We start from the raw sequence: 14,385 nt of genomic DNA, 5'->3' as shown, positions 1-14,385 counted from the left end.
GGATTGCACTCAAGGGACAGAAGTTAACAAAAGACACCACTCATATGCTGCAAGGAGCAGCCTGTCATTTTTCATATGGCCTGGAGTCAAGGCAGACAGGTAATCTTAGCTGACATCCCTTCACCTGCTCCTCTGATTACAAACAACTGGTGTGGTCTCTCCTGCTTCCTTCCTGGTCCACCACCCTTGAGCAAGAACCGGGAAGCTTTGTAGGAAGCGATTCCTATTCATATCCCTAACCTTGTCTCCTAATTGCTCCCTGGAATCCAAGGCTAGAGTAGCTGGTTTCCGGGAACAGAAAACGGAGGGGGTCAAAGAGCCATAATGGTTACTGCTGCTGATTCCCACTGGCAGGTGGTAGATACATGTCAGGTGTGCGCTAAGTGCTCATATGCTCTTTGGAAGTATTTGATTTTTCTTTTCTTACAAGAAGCATGTATTCCTTTTGTGATGATTAGTAAAAAGACAAAGAAACAATGTGACCTTTTGCAACATGACTGACAGTCCTCCTACCTCTGCCTACCCGGCTCCTTCCCATCCATCTGTCTAGTTTTTGACAGAGAGTAGATATGACTTAGATTTACGTAGTTCTGCCATAAGGGCAAGGAGAAAATGGAGCCAATGACTAATGTGAAAATAAATGTTAAGCACACTAGTAATCAGCGTGATGTACATTAAAGCAATCTGTTGCCTTTCGGTTGGCCAAGAATAAAAGGATAAAAGTTCAGTGCCCAAGGGAGGTGAGGATGCTGCCCCTTGTGTGGTTTGTATCTTAAGTATGTGTTGAAGGATCAGTCTCTGTCCTGTGGGAAGTAGCAGAAATTTTAGGATATGGGTTCTAATAGGAGGGTGTTGGCTAGTTGAACCCTATTCTTGATAGGGATGTCCAGTTCCATGCCCCTCTCTGTTTCTGTTTTTGCTTCCAGGCTACCACAAGATGAATAGCTATTCTATGTCCAGCCACCAAGATGCATTGTGTTACCAGCAGCCCAGAGTGACAGGTCAAGAAATTTCGTTCTCAAATTTCTGAAACCATCATCCAAAGTCAATCTCTTTTCCTTTCCTTACAAGGTGTTTGTCTCAGTCATTGTGTCACCATGTCATCAGACTAACAGAGACACCCTTATCTTCTGGAAGAAGAACAGACTTGTTTGAATAGCAGTGTATGTGCAGTAATTCATGACAGGAGTCACTAAGGGCACAAACCCACATGGCCACTTTTTCTTGTAAAACTATGTGTGTGAGCAAAACATATAAAGACATTACAAAAAAAAATCAGTGGGGGTTACATGTGAGTAGATAATTCTTTAACATCTGCTTTACTGTTGTGGAAATTTTTGACTATTGTTACCTGTTGACCTTGTCATTTAGAAAACAAAACATGATGATTTCTAATTACGAAAGGAGGGAGAAATGTATGAAAAGGAAGAAAAAGATAGCAGCAATGGATTATTTTTGTTAAAAATAATCCAAATCAAAGGGACTTGAGAGTGGACACATGCCTTTAAGTCCAGCCCTTATAAGACTAAGGTAATAAGATCTCTGTGAATTTAAGGCTGGCTTGAAATATATTCTGATATTAATGCTAGAGGAGAGAGTTTCCTGGTGTGTGGCCTGTGCTAACACGCCTTTTCCTCTGGTGAGATGGGTTTATTTAATGGGTAATCAGGGAGCCCAGAAACCTGCTTCCTTCTTCAACTGCCTCATTTAGAAAACTGTACCCCAATCCAGAAAATGACGAAGTGATTGTGTTTGAATAAAATTGTGTTTATAGTAAACTTTCTAGCAACTGCCCAGTGGGTACCTGTGGGGCTGGCCAGGGACACTTGGTTCAGTTGGAAGAGCATTGGCTGCTGTGGGTACTGTGGGTGAGAGTCAGCCATGTACTGACTAGATGACTCTTACTCTCAAATGTATGGCTCAGCTACACCAGAGGGACAATTTGGGGCTCAGTACTTTCTCATTCCTCCCTCTTGGTGAGTTTCTGCTCCTTATTTGCCAAAAGAGATCTTTCCACTATGTTGCTTGTGATTTTTGTCAGCTGACAGGTCACTCTCTGTAGAACCATGTCCTTCCCCATTCTGGAACCCAGTAGCTGTGAAGCAAACAGGAAATGGAGCAGATATTGGTGTCAGATATGGGTGAGGGCTTGCTAGACTGAGAGTTTTTATTTATAAAATGGAGATTTAAAAGTTTATCTTATTCTGCTTGGGTGCCATAATGAGATACTTTAGACACTGTATTGGCAGTTCTAGAAGCTCCATGTCCTACATCCGGGTACTAGTGAGGGCTCTTTCTGGTTTGCAGAGACAGAATTGTCCTCACATGGCTTTTTAATGTTGGGGACCGCACTAGTCCCACGTTGGGGCGGCCAAAAAATGTCTCGGCCTGAGCAAAATGTTGAGGCCCGGGCCGACCCACGTTTGGGCGGCCACTGTATCCCGGCCCAAGCTGCCGCTCCGGTCTTTAGGTCTGGGGTTCAGCAAGAGCGAGGGTGAGGCCAGATTTTACCTAATGTCTGATGTGTATGAATCTCTCTCTCTCGTCTCCCTAATGTCTTCTCTCTGCTGTGTCTCCCTAATGTCTGAGATTCGTCTCTGATGATCCCTCTATAGGCTCTGATCTCCGTCTATATTCTCTGATCTCTGGTTCTGTCTTCTATCATCTCAATTCTGATCTGTTCTGTCTCTGCCTTTTATATGTCTCACTTCTAAGCCACGCCTCTAAGTTACACCTTTAATCATGCCCTTAGGTCTTGTCTCTAACTCTGATCTCTATACTTCTAAGTATACTATTAAGTCACACACCTTTAATCTCACACACCTTTAATCTCAAGGTATCTAAACCAAGATTATCCGAGTGTTCTCAGCTGTTGTAGGCTATTGTAATTTAAATCTCATGTCAGGGTATATGGCTCAAGATGGCTGCAAAGCTGATAGCAGCTTTCTGCTAAAAGTCGGCCCCCAACAGCTTTTCCTCTGAGACAATGAGCGAGCTCGCTAATGTTTCATCTTATTGGACCAACTCTCTTGCCTAATGCCATTTTCCTTAAATTAACTTCTAATCGTCAAATTTCCAAAAATGGTGTCATTAGGGATTAGAGCTTCAACGTAAATTCAAGGAGCACACAGATCAGTCCATGACAAATACCTACTTCTATCATGGAAATGCAAATTGGACATGGTGGGGGCACAGCTGTAATTCCAGGAGAGCAGGAGAATGAGCAGTTGAAGGCCAGCCTGGACAACATAGAAGACGGAGGTCAGCCTGTGCTCTATGAGTCTGCATCAAAACAACAACGACAACAACTAAAACCCAAAATACGAAACAAAAATTCGGGAAGTGCAAATTAGATCTACCTCCCAACTGACAGGAGGGTCACAAAAGAATAAAAAAGGTCAGACAATTCCAAGTACAGGTGATGAGGACACAGCCAAATTAGAGCCTGCTCCAGGCACTCATGTAGAAAATCAGTTTGGAAGCTCCCAAAAAGGTTAGAATGATCAATTGACCCAGCAATTCCATTCCTTGCTTATACCCTGAAGAAAACAAAATACATATCTGCACAAAAGCTTGTATACAAATTTATTACCTACAACAGGTCCTACATCAAAACAGTTCAATGTCCACCAGTCAAATGGCCACATAAGTCAATCACATGTGTAATCTACACACAGTGGAGTATTACTCAGCAAGAACATTCTTTAATGAGACGCTAATAAAACTGATGAGATGATATGGATAAGCCTTAAAAACATTATGCTAAGTCAAGCAGGCTAGGTACAAACTAATCCCATTGATATGAATGTTCATAAAGAACAGTCCTTGGGCAGAAGTGAGACTGATGGTTGCTAGGGTCTGAAGAAGGGGGAGTATGGGTTTCTTCTAGAAGCAATACAAATGTTCTGGGCTTAGTTGCACGACTGGCCGTAGTTGCACGACTCTGTTAATATATGAAAAGCCATTGACACATTTCATGTGTGGCACACGTCAAGAAAATATATGTGTCTTAGTCGGTGTTCTGTTGCTGTGAAGAGACACCATGACCACAGCAACTCTTATAACGGAACACATTTAAGTGGGGCCATCTTACAGTTGCAGAGGTTTGAAGTCCATTCTCATCGTGGCAATGAGCATGGAGGCATACAGAAAGGCATGGTGCTGGAGAAATAGCTGAGAGCTTTACATCCAGATCCACAGGCAGAAGGAAGAGAGAGAGGCACAGCTTGGCTCAAGCTCTTGAAACCTCAAAGCCTACCTGCAGTAGCATACTTTCCCTCAAGAAGACCACCCTTACCCCAACAAGGACACACTGCCTAATCCAGCAGTTCTCAAGCGTCAAGGGTCATAATCCCTTTGGAGGTTAAATTACCCCCAGGAGTTGCATATCTTACATATGTCCGACATATCAGATATTTACATTATGATTCATAGCGGCAGTAAAATTACAGTTATGAAGTAGCAATGAAAATAATTTTATGGCTGGTGGTCCTCACATCGTGAAGAACAGTATTAGAAAGGCTAAGAACCACTGTCCTAATCCTTTCAAATAGTGTCACTTGTCACTTACTGGTGATCAAGCATTCACATCTATGAGCCTATGGGGCTATTCTTATTCAAATGACCACAATATCCATATAAAAATCCCATACCAAAGCTTAGTTAATATGAAATGGACATAGTGTCTGGCCTTGAGTAAGCCTTTTGTGGACAATAGCTGCTTTTTTCCCCACCAGCTGTGTAAGGTCAAAAGGAGTGTAGAGTAAACACACACACACACACTGTTGATAGTTAATAGGCATTTACTCAAGAGATGTGCAGTGAACTTCTGCCTCTGAGGTTGTCTACAGTATGTCCTTTGAACCTTTTCTTGGTTTCAGAGGGCAGAGCAGTTAAATGCCCCACTGCCCAGGTGCTCATGATTGCTCTCCCATATTACCTATGGTCCTGACTGTCTGGTTCCCTCCAATCCTGCCTAAACTCTAGGAAACAATGCCAAAAACGTAGGCTGACTGAGGCTTCAACCCAAGTTCACCCTTTGTCTTTTTGAGGTACTTTTTCTTTAACCACAGACAAAACACTTTCGCTCTGGGCTTCTCATCACTGGCTCACCATTGAAGAAGCTAGGATTCCACTAGGGCTTGTGAAGGCAGGTAACAGATGGGTGGAAAACTGCAGGTAGCCAGAGCTTAGGCTGTGTGTGGTGAGGATTTGCTCTCTTCTTTCCAACAAGAGCCAAAGTCACAGCTCACATAGGATATCAGATCTTATTGGCAGGATAAAAATACACCTCAGTTTGCCTATGAAGGTACAGTTTGGCTATCTCACTTTAAGAGCAGGGAAAGAGGAAAAATTACAGAAGGTTGGGGCTTCCCTGCTGGTAAGGGGGCTACTGGGGACGTCTCCATCATATTTGCAAACAGATGATAACAGTTGTCAGTGCTCACGAGGGGGTTCCAAGTACCCTGTGCCTTCTGCACTGGTCTGTTGCTGACTTTTATTGTCCACCAACTGCTTTGAGAATTTATAGAAATGCTAGACTGTTTCCTGTGGTAAAAAATACACTTAATTTTTACAAATCCTTACACATGATCTCAGGATTCACCAACTGGTGAAACTGAAGAGGTCCATAAATCTCCATACTGGAATAGGTTTTTATAATTCAGCTGGCAGAGATTGAGACAAATTACAAAGGACAACGGAACCAGGAGTGTTGAGAGCCTGATGAACTCCTTTTGCTTGTACTAGGGATGGGAGACTCGCAAGGGTGCTAGGAACATAAAACCGATTTTTGGAGCACCACAGGTAAGAAGCAGATCTATCAAAGGAGACAGTTAGATCAAAATCAATAAAGGAATTCCCTTTATAGTAGCTGGAGAAGGGACCACAAGAGCTTTGATACACAATCCAGCCTCTTTGGAAGAGGTGTTTCTAAAATGATTGGCATCTTCACCGGTTGGCAGAGGGTGAACAAGCGAAGGCCTCTCTAGCTTCAGAGTCCTTCTTTGTGAGAGTTCCTGGGAATGCCACAGCCACATGTGGGGTAAGAAGGAAATTCAGTTCAACATGCCTCAGTTGGTAAGTGTTGGTTCAAATTTCCAGAGTATGACACCAGGAAGTTTATTTTAGGGATTTTTAAGTATAGTACCATTTTGGAAAAAAAAGTTTGCTGGTGACTATCACAATAAAGCTTAAGGCATACTACGTTGAAACTCTTTTGTACAATGGGTGTGACCTCTTCTGTAAGAACGAGTTCTACAGCTTAAGGGTCTTGGGGAGGATCTGGTGTGGTCTAGGTCATCATCAAGGTCACCGAGCTACAGAGTACATGTTACATCTCCCTGAAGGATAGTTTCTGTTGACTGAGAACCAATGCTCAAGATAAAGACCTTTGGAGGAAGAGTCTGGAGGATTCAGGTATGGCCTGGCCCTACAGATGGCACCGATCACCAGGTTATTCACGGCATCCTCGCCCAGCTTTATGGGAAGAAATCAGGTCTAAATCTCCTCTGTTGAGGAGACAACCCTGTGTGTTACACATTTCCCTAGTGTTTATCTGAGCACAGGACTTTGTGCCCTTTACACTCCTGAACACTTCTGATCGGCTTTCTACCATGGTGAGCATAGTAGTTTACTGTCCTAATTGTTGCAACAAGGTACGCCCACCAAAGCCAGTCAATGAAGGGGAGGTTTATTTTGGCGTATGGTTCCGGGGTGATAGCCCAGCCTGGTGGGGAAGGCACTGTGGCGAGAGCAGGAGGCCTGTCGTTCACATCACATCCACAGTCAGGAAACACAGAGTGAACAGTGGAGCTGTGCAACCAAACCTCAATCCCTTTTCCTAGTGATCTGCTTTCTCTAGTGGGACTCCACCTTCTAAATGTGCCACAACCTTCCCAGATAGTGCCACCACTTGAGGACATAGTATTGAAACATGAGCCTGTGGGGGATGTTTCACTTTCAAACTACAAGAGTCAGTCATGAGGAAGTTGCTTATTCTATTGCTATAGAGAAAAAGGGCATTCTGCTGGGCTTGGATAGTCTTCTGAAATACTCCAAAGTGTCAAGCATAGAGAAGGTTTAAGTCAGAGCATGGAGGGGCTCCAAAATGTGATTGATTTGACTCTTGTCTCCAGAAGACTGAACAAAAGGGTTCTGTGACTATAGTCAAGTGTGTAAGAACTCTGGAGCCAGCCTTTGGGTATTGTTGAACATAGCAGGACCCTTGGGTCAGTAGTTTCCTATCAGTGAGTGGTTAGAAGTCAAAACATGGGTGCTAATTTTGACTTAAGAGCAAAGATCCTAGTTTCAGAGTTGAGTGCAAAAATCAGAGAGGCTTGGATGGGCCTCAGGAGATCAATGACACCCAGTCCTTAAGGTGACTTAGTGACCCACTTTTTGAAATGTATCTTATTTTTATTATTTAAACTTGGTCTTTGAAGATGTCATATACATGTACACTGCATCCAAATTACCCCTCCCTTGTTCTCCCACCTGCACAACCCCTCTCCTTCCTTACAAATCCCTTTCTCATATTCATGCCTGTTTGTGTTGTGATCTGCTTAACTGAGGTCATCTGTGTGACCCTGGGTTTGAAGCTATCCATTGAGGCCTGGTGGACTCAAGAGGAGGAACACTGCTGATGACAGCGACTCCCAGAATCTGTTAGTAGCCAATAGTTAATCAGGAAAGGGTAGGTCCTCATACATTCCCTTTATACTATGACTGGGTGTTAACATATACAACTAGTTTAGGTACCAACAGGCAGCTGCTGATGGTGATGACTGCCATGCATGCCCAGAAGAGACATTTTGTAGCCTTTTCTCTATTTTCTGGCTTTTACATTCTTTCTTACACCCTTTCTATGATGCTTCCTTTTTGACTGGGTTTACATACAAGTCATGGATTCCTTCCCTCTGGGGAGATGGCCTTGAATCCAACTATAGAGTGGCTGGTTACCCCCATAACAGTAGTGCCATCATAGCATGGGTGGGTACATCTGGCCTGGCAGGTTGGCAAGTGAAGCCTTTGTACCCCTAATAGTTTGGATAGCACCTTCTAGCACTAAGGAAGCTAGAAAACAGGGAGGAGTTTTGAAGCTCAGTTTTATGTTATTTTATATTTTATAATCCAGGTGTGTGGTGTCTCCAGCAATATCTCACTATCAGCTCATTCTTACGCGTGACCTTTCTGTACCTCTGCTCTGTCAGCTTCTACTCTGTGTTGCATGAACATTGTTTCTGGCTGTTGGTTTAATTCCAGGCAGATTTATGATATCACTAGCCCAGAATGAAAGAAGGGAAATCTGAAAAGGTCTGACTCTTCCTCAGATGAACAGCTGCTCCACCAGGCTTCTTGAGCTCATCCGATGAGACCAGGTGGCTCTGTAGCTCAGAGCATGACTCACTCTCTGAAGATTGTGTCTTTCCAGGCAGAAGAGGAGCCAGGAATGCTTAAAGGGGGGAATGTGAGTATGGATGGTATCTTGAATATGTGGTCTAGAATGGTACATTTCAATTTTTTTCCCAATCTACTGTAAGAAGACAGAGCTCCATCCTTCAATATTTTTTTGTATTCTAAAACAGCATAAACATCTTCTTAGTAATTCATGTATATATTTAGTCATGCATGCATATTTCCTTCTTGCCATAGAGTTGATGTGCTCCATTGTTGTAGTGTTTCCAAAGCCTTGAAGGTCATGATTCTTGTCAAGATTACTGTAGCATTTTGTCTGCTAACAACTATTGCAGTTGGTCTGGGCCAGGTGGCCTTTTCTAGGTAAGGGATGTGTGGGAGTCGGCTGCTACTCCTTGGGTGAAGCCTTCAATGTTTGACTACCAGATCACCCTCCTTTGCTGTGGTACGAAAAGCTCAGATTATTGTGTGATCATGCTTGCTGAAGTTCAGCCAGCCCTGTCCTCACTGACACACAGATGGATGCTAATCCATGAGGCATTCGGCTATGAGTAGCTCTGCTTCCTGGCATCAGGAGGCACATCTGATGCCTTCACCCGCATCGTAGGCTGGGTCTTCTGGTCCAGATTTTCATGGGCTCTCCCACGTCATGAAGACTGGTATATGAAGAGTTCAGAATCTAGACTCTTCCCTTCTATCACACTAAGGAATAATTTACATTTAGTACAATTCATCCTTTTTTTACCTTTATGGATTTTGATGAATTCAGGCAATCATGTAACCATCAACTGAATCCCAACAGAGTTCTATCCCCCTAAATTATCGGCCTTTTGCAGCCCACTCGCCCCCTTCTACCTCAGCCATTGGTAAACACAGACCTAATGTCTGTTCCTATAGATGTGACTTATCCAATTTTTAAATCATATAGCACCAAAACTTTGAGATTAAAAAATACAAATAAATACAACATTTACTATGGACTAATTTTAAATTTATAGGAAAGCTTCAACATAAGTTTCCATATCTTCCTGGCTAGCTTCCCTCTTACTAACATCTCACATAAGTCTATGACAATTGTTAAAAATTTTAATAACCTGCATTGGTACTGATAACCTGTCAACTTTGGGACTCACTGGTTTTCCCAATAATGCCATTTTTCTGCTCCACATTTCCTTGTGGTGTTTAGTGGCCTTGGCACTTACAGTTTTCCTCTTTCCAAAGTGGCCTTCTTCAAGATGCAGACGCTATTGAAAGTGATCGATCTGGAATTTTATACACTGCCTCTTCTTGGGCTGGCTTTGTTTGGTACTGTTCTCATTTCTAAACTGTGTTGTGAGCTTTGGGTGGGGGATGGGGGCATCTGCAGATATAAGGCACTCTTCCCATAGCATCATAGTAGGGGGACATGCTTTTGGTGCAAGTTGGCCTCATGTTCTATATATCAGTAGCATGTTCATGTTGATTGATAAATAATACTCACTGTGCTTATGTTGCAGACTTTTTGTTTTTCTCTTTCACCAGCTGAAAGACATCTGGGCTGTTTCCAGTTCTGAGAGATTATGAATAAAACACTATACATTGACATAGAGGCTTCTGTGAGTGTGTGTGTGTGTGTGTGTTTGTGTGTGTGTGTGTATGGAAGGGAAAGACAGTCTCATGTAGCCAGCTGGCCTTGAACTTGCTATGTAGCTGGGGATGAGCTTGAACTTCTGACCCTCTGACTCTACCTCCTGGTTTGGGATTACCATCAGGTACTCCATCCCACTTTATGAGGTTCTAGAGATCAAAGTCAAGGCTTTGTGCATGCTGCACGAGAGCTGCTGCTGCTGGAACCACATCTTTAGCTTTTCATTAGACTTTCTAGGCTCATCCTCACCCCCTTGATATTTAGGAATGAGTTGATAAACAGGGAGGAAGGAAAATGGAGCCTGGTGAGTCTACAGGAAGGTCACTGAGAATGAATAGTCTCTTTCCCCTACTTTAATAAATACCATTTCACGAACTGAGGGAGCCCCAGGGATGTCTGTTTCTATAGTTTTGATGCTGGTCATCACCTAAGGGTCTTAGAGCTGAAATCCTTACTCTCTGTAGTAACTCCACTGGACAGGGTATATTATTTTCCTGTTGATGGGTGAAAAAACAAAAAAACAAAAAAAACAAAAAAACAAAACCTGAAGCCAGAGAAGGCTATAACCTACAGCTGGTAGAGACTTGACTTGATTCAAGATATGTCTGGCTACAGAGGTAACTTCTTGTTTACTATCCTAAACTAGTTTCATAAATCTTTGCTTAAAGGGTATGTTTAATAACTGGCTTCTGAAGAGAAAAATAAGAAATGTGAGTTAATGGAGAAATATTAGTTCTTACGGGAACTTCGTCCATCTTTGCATTCTTCCTTATAGCTTCCTATTTATAGCAAACACTTGGATGTAGAAGAAGCCCTGGCTTGTCGTTGGACCATGTAGGTTCAAGACTTGGGATTTTGTTGGCTCCTTGGTCCCTAGTTTCCTTATCTGGATAGAAGTATGTCAGATTCTTATAAGTACTGAAAGGTAAGGAGCCTCAAGTCACCATGGGCTTCTGGCTTCTCTTCTGCCCTGCTGCCTGCCATTCACCATCCTCTGGGAAGGCAGTGTCTCTCTGAGGCCATTGCAGGACAGGAACCAGGGCAGCTCTGTAGTGTGTTCTTCTGTTGGGTCTCCATTCTGTCTTCTAGTAACAGCGCCCAAACAGCATTTACCTGGAGGAAGCCCATCAAATGGCCTGGTTTCCACCCACTGATCCTAGTGAATGAAGATTGGTCACAGGACCCAAGCAGGGTACATTCCAAAACTTTAGCTACAGATACTTGTGGCCATGTCTCCTGTTAAGAAATGCTTGGTGGAAGATTCAACTCACAGACCACATGAAGCTAATGAAGAAGGAAGACCAAGTGTGGGTGCCTCGCTCCTACTTAGAAGGAGTAACAAAATACTCATGGGAGCAAATATGGAGACAAAGTGTGGGACAGAAACTGAAGGAGGGGCTGTCTGGAGACCATTCCACCTGGGTATCCATCCCATGTGCAGTTACCAAGGGTGGATGTCAGGAAGTGCATGCTGACAGGAGCCTGATATAGCTGTCTCCTTAGAGGTCTGCCAGAGTCTGACATATTCAGAGGCAGATGCACACAACTACCCATTGATCTGATCAAGGGGTTGTCAATGGAGGAAGTTAGAGAGAAGACTGAAGGAGCTGAAAGGGTTTGTGGCCCCATGAGGAGAGCAACAATACTAACCAACCAGAGCTCCCCAGGGTCTAAACCACCAGCCTGGGAGCACATAGGGAGGGACCCATGATTCCAGCTATATATGTAGGGGAGAATGGCCTTGTTGGGCATAGGTGGGAGAGGAGATCCTTGGTCCCATGAAGGCTGAACACGGAGTGGGGGGGAATTTGAGGGTGGGGAAGTGGGAGTGGGGGGTATGTGGGGCACATCCTTATAGAAGCAGGAGGAGGGGGGATGGGATAGGGGGTTCCTGGGTGGTGAGGGAAATGGGTAAGGGGATAAAATCTGAAATATAAATATAATATCCAATAATAATAATAATAAAAAGGAATGCTTGGTGGATTGAAGAAATGAAGGAATCAGAGCTGGGGCAGGGGAGGTTGCAAATATGAACCTTTAGACCCAACTGTGCCTGATGTTTTTTAAACGTGAGGTCACCTGAGAAGTAAGTCTATTGTCATATATTAAGATATTAATTAATCAATTAACTAATTAATTAAGACAGGGCCTCATTTAGTCTAGGCTGATCTCAAACTGACTACATAGCCAAAGGTGACCTTGAATTCATGGTCTTTCTGCCTCTACCTCCTAAATGATAGTTTTACAGGTTTGATGGTTAGGCCAGTCCGAGTTTGGATAGATTTTAGTAATGACTAGTCTCCGAACTTTGTTGTTCTTTTCACACATGCCCCTCCTGAAGGTTCTAGAATACTGTTTTCCTTTGATAAGAAAGTTAATTTTAAAAGCTCTATGAAAGGCAAGGTCTGAGGTAGTGTTGTTGGCCCCACATCTACCATAAACATGGACCGTTTACCAGAAACCTTCCCAATGCAGGTTTCTTGGCAGCCATGATCAGTCATATGTATTTGCCTCCAAGTTGGCATCTATGTTCCAACAAAACTGAAGAGACCAACTTACATCACTGCACTGAGAATGCCGGTTGGAGGGTCTGGAAACTGCCTCCAATCAAATCAGGAAGCAATGGATTAACTGGCTTTGGTGGAGGACACTAGTTGATCACAAAGCCAGGTATAGCACTGATATACTGGAAAAGTCAATTAGTGTTGTACCCATGAGCCCTTGCCAGAGACTGACTCTGGGGTGGGGTCTTCGTGCAGCATCTCCTAAAAATGGAAGCTCAGTGCTGACTCTAGAAGTTGCAGGATGGGACAATAGGCAGGAGGGACCTGATGGGTGTCATCTAGTAGGTGGGCAGCCTCACAAAGGGCCTTCCAGGCCCTCAGCCCTGGCCTCACACCAGTTATAAAAATTGGCTAAAGCACAGTGGGTTTACCTCTCCATACCCAGGGTGATGGCTTCAAACAGAACATATTTTCTTGGGGAAAAAAAATTACAACAACAACAACGTGCTGTTTTTCTAAATTGGTACTTTCTAATTCTGAGACTGACGAATTGTTTTTTTTTCACTCACCCAGAACTCAAAATCAACTTGACATTTCTAAAATTACATTCTGAGGGGAATGAATCTGTAAAGCGAATGGAGAGCCAGTGCCAGTTGGGGAAAGACGGCAGGCACCAACAGAATCACGCCTGGTCCCTCCTTACAGTGTGTTCGAGAGTTCTTTTATCTGTTAGCTGAGAAAAAAAAGAGGGGAACTCGGGGTCATGCTGAAGCCATCGGAAACAACAGGAAAACCAAGGAGAGCCTGGGTCTGTGTCTGAAGTTCCAGTGTAACTGTGGCTCAAGCTGGCTACCTGAGGGGAGGTGGAGTTGAAGTGAGACTGTTGGCAAAGAGGGTAAAGACATTGTCTTTCCTCATGCCAGAGATAACACTTGTGTGGGCAGTTGGGGAGGCCCCAAGGTGGGTCGCAGAGGAAGCCTCTTGGCCAGGCGGGTGTACAGGGCACTTACAAGGGAAGCAGACAGCAGCTGCTTCTCCTTACTTAAGAGAGGTGGTCAAGGGTCTTTCTGTGAGCAGGATCAAAACATGCCTCTCAAAAGGGATCAAGAGGCTGCCCAAGTGGATTGCAGATGGGAAAGGAGACAGAGTCTTTTTCTTTTCTTTCCCTTTCACGAGAAATATAAAGAAAGTTCGGGGAGAAAATGCCTCCATGAACAACCCTTTCCTTTTCCTGTTGCAAAGCTTATTCAACCACTGCGATCCTCTTTCCCCCACTCACTGATCAATTTTAAAATGCAGCCTCCTACTGCTTACGCTATTCAAGACAGAAGGACTCCACCTCCCTTAACCTCCCAGCCTTCCTGTCGCCTAGATGGAGCCAGACAGGCCTTCCAGATTCAGCTCCTCACTGGGACTTCTGGGGTTTTTATGGCTACAAACAAATGGGACCTGGGATGAACCTAGGACCCTTAGTCCTCATTCCATGATGGGCAACTTGATCTGGCAAATCTTTAATCCCTGGCTCCCAAGGTGCCCCTCGAGTGGCAGTGTCTAATGGTAGAGGCATGTGTCTAAAGCACATACCTGATCAGGCTAGGAAGGCACCATCCTGGCATGGCTGGAGGAGAGAGGTAGGGTGGGAGCCAAACTTTCAGAGAGACATTAGAGCTTCATCCTTGGAGGATGGAAGGTGCATGTAGAGGCGCCACATTCTACTGGTGGAGATGGTCTCTGAGGAAGCTCTTGAGGACTGAGTGGGGTTGTCCTGGTGTCTCACATATCTAACAAGCCCCTGGGATGGTACATTAAGGGGGTGGCAAGCATGCCTGTGTTTAGAGG

The sequence above is a fragment of the Arvicanthis niloticus genome, chromosome 15 (genome assembly GCF_011762505.2).
Source record: "Arvicanthis niloticus isolate mArvNil1 chromosome 15, mArvNil1.pat.X, whole genome shotgun sequence".
Classification (NCBI taxonomy): domain Eukaryota; kingdom Metazoa; phylum Chordata; class Mammalia; order Rodentia; family Muridae; genus Arvicanthis; species Arvicanthis niloticus.
This window is presented reverse-complemented; position numbering follows the sequence as displayed.